The following is a 2762-nucleotide window of genomic DNA, read 5'->3' on the forward strand; positions in this document are numbered from 1 at the left end:
AAAACTACCACAATCAGCTGGGGAAAGGCTGATTTCAGGCTCCAAAAATGCAGTTTTACAACAACCCAAAGGACTCCAAAATCAGGTGCGAGCTCAGATTTCACCTAACCCAAAACACACACATGTTGGTCACTACAAACCAAGTTAGAGAAGTTCCTGCAAACATCCAGGCACACTCCAGGGAGCACAGAGCTCACAGGGGACAGGATCCACCCCATCCAGGCCCTGCATGAACCCACCACAGATCACCCTGTGGGTCAGTGGTCCCAAGAATGTGCAGTTTCTGCAGGGAAGTATCCTCTCCCAGCACCCACAATAATTAGGTAGATGTTCCCTGCATGCTGGGACTCATCTGGACACATTTCATTCCTGCCCTTGGCACCCTCTCAGCTGCAGATCACACAGCCTTTCTGCCTTCTGGAGAACCAACTGGGTGTTTATGTGAAACACTCTGAGCAGCTCAGTGCCCCCAGAGGTACATACAGCCCTGGTGGGAGCTGCCTGGGAGCAGCCTAGGCATGGCAGTTACTCTGGGAATGGTTATCCAGAAGCAGAGGCAGCACCCAGCCCTGGCACAGTGTCCCAGCAGGGTTATGCAAGGCTCTGACAAAGCCCCTAGTATCAGCACAAACTCAATGCTGCTATTATACATTAAGGGCCCTGCTCTTGGGCAAGTCTGACCAGAGAAGTCTCAAAAATTATCTTATCAGCACAGTACACAGCACCTTTGGACCCCTGGGACACCTGGGCACAGGCCCTTCCCAACACATGGCATCCTAAATGGATCCCGATGGGTGAGGAGGGGCAAAGGCAACACTCAGAGCACAAAGGATTCTGAGTGACTTATACTGCAAATTTCTAGGAGACACAACTCTTTCCTAATAAAGAGAACTGTATCACAATCAGCACAGCAAAGGGAGCAGCACATCTGCTACTGCATCAATGGACAGAGTCTTAAACTTCAGTCCACACCATGCTCTAAGGACAGGGCTAAAATATCCTTCCAAGCCCCTCTCACTATGCTAACCAGGTCTGGGCAGAGCCATTTGGCCAGCACAGAGATTTCACTGCTAAACACCCCAGGAGGAAAGGCCTGCTAATACTTGGAATGTCTTTGACTCCTTGGGAGGGAGGGAATGGGAACAACAGAATTCCAGAATGGTTTGGGTTGGAAGAACCTTAAGCCCCATCTAGTTCTACCCCCTGCCATGGGCAGGGACACCTTCCACTAGCCCAAGTTGCTCCAAGCCCCATCCAATCTGGCCTGGAACAGGGATCCATGGATGGAGCAGGCACAGCTTCTCTGGGCAACCTGTGCCAGTGCCTCAGCACCCTCACAGGGAAGAATTCATTCCCAATATCCAATTTAACCCTGCTTTCTGTCAGTGTAAAGCCATTTTCCCTCGTCCTGTCACTCCAGGCCTTGGAAATAGTCTCTCTCCATCACTCTTGTAGACTCCCTTCAGGTGTTGGAAGGCCACAATTAGGTCACCTCAAAGCTCCCCTTCTCCAGGCTGAACAATCCCAATTCTCTCAGCCTTTCCTCCCAGCAGAGCTGCTCCATCCCTCTAATAACCTTGGTGCCTCCTCTGGACTCTCAACAGCTCCATGTCCTTCCTGTGCTGGGACCCCAGAGCTGGAGCAGCACTGCAGGTGTGTCTCACCTGAGCAGGGCAGAGAGGCATAATCCCCTCCTCACTGCTGCCCACACTGTGGGGTGAGCCCAGGACACAGATGGTTTCTGGGTGCACATGGCCAGGACATGTCCAACCTCTCACCCACAGCACCCCAAGTTCTTCTCAGCAGTTCCAGGTCAAAAACTCATCCTTCCATTTCCAAAACCAGTGTGTGAACACCCCAGGCCTTCTGAGACAGCCCTCACTGTCCACAGGTGCTGTGGTGGGAGCAGCTGGTGCAGGAGGAGATCAAATTGAGACTACACCTTTTCATTGCCACAACTGTGTGTTTGGAAGGAGAGACAAGGCCTTACTCACAGGAAGGAGCTCTACTGAATCCCTTTCACCAGGGGAATCACAGCAGGCTGTGACCACTGCCACACCAGGCAAACCACAGGCAGCCAATGCTGTGATTAGGTTTATCTTCACACCACCAGGCAGTGCTGGAGGAATGAGAGGCAGGGAGAAAGGCAGTACCTCAGCAGACCCTTCCCTGCTCAGCTCAGCAACTCAGCTATGACTTCTGAAGGTAGTAAGAGAGTGAGAAGCTCTGAGTAAGCTGGGAGTATATAAGAAAAGAAAGATGTTTCTTCATCTAGGTAAGAAAATTCCCAGTGTCTTATGCTCTTTTTTGCTAAGGTCATGGGAAATACCATAGAGTAAAACCACAACTAGAATAAAATGTTATGTCTCAGTGTTTCTCCAGAGGACACCTCAGCCCCTTGAACACAAAACCAACCTCCTTATCTTGCCAAAAACCCTGCGCAAAACACACTAGAACGCCTTCATCCCAGAGTGACTGACACCTCCACCAACCCCATCCACTCTATCTCAGCCCATGCCCAAGATGTGCAGCATCAACGCAGCTCCAGCTGAAAGCACCCCAACCCCAAGCCTTACAAGCTATTGATGCTGTCCCAAGCTACACACACACTGAGATGCCTTTGTCACCCACGTGGAGGTGGTGACAGTGGTTTGGGTACCGGATAGATGAGGGAGGGGATGTTCGCGTTGAGGGGAAGGGCAAGTGCCTCGCCCGGCCGCCGGCAGGGTCCAGGGGTGGGGGGCTCAGGTGGGATGGGGCCG

The sequence above is a fragment of the Acanthisitta chloris genome, unplaced genomic scaffold (assembly GCF_000695815.1).
Source record: "Acanthisitta chloris isolate BGI_N310 unplaced genomic scaffold, ASM69581v1 scaffold22067, whole genome shotgun sequence".
Taxonomy (NCBI): Eukaryota; Metazoa; Chordata; class Aves; order Passeriformes; family Acanthisittidae; genus Acanthisitta; species Acanthisitta chloris.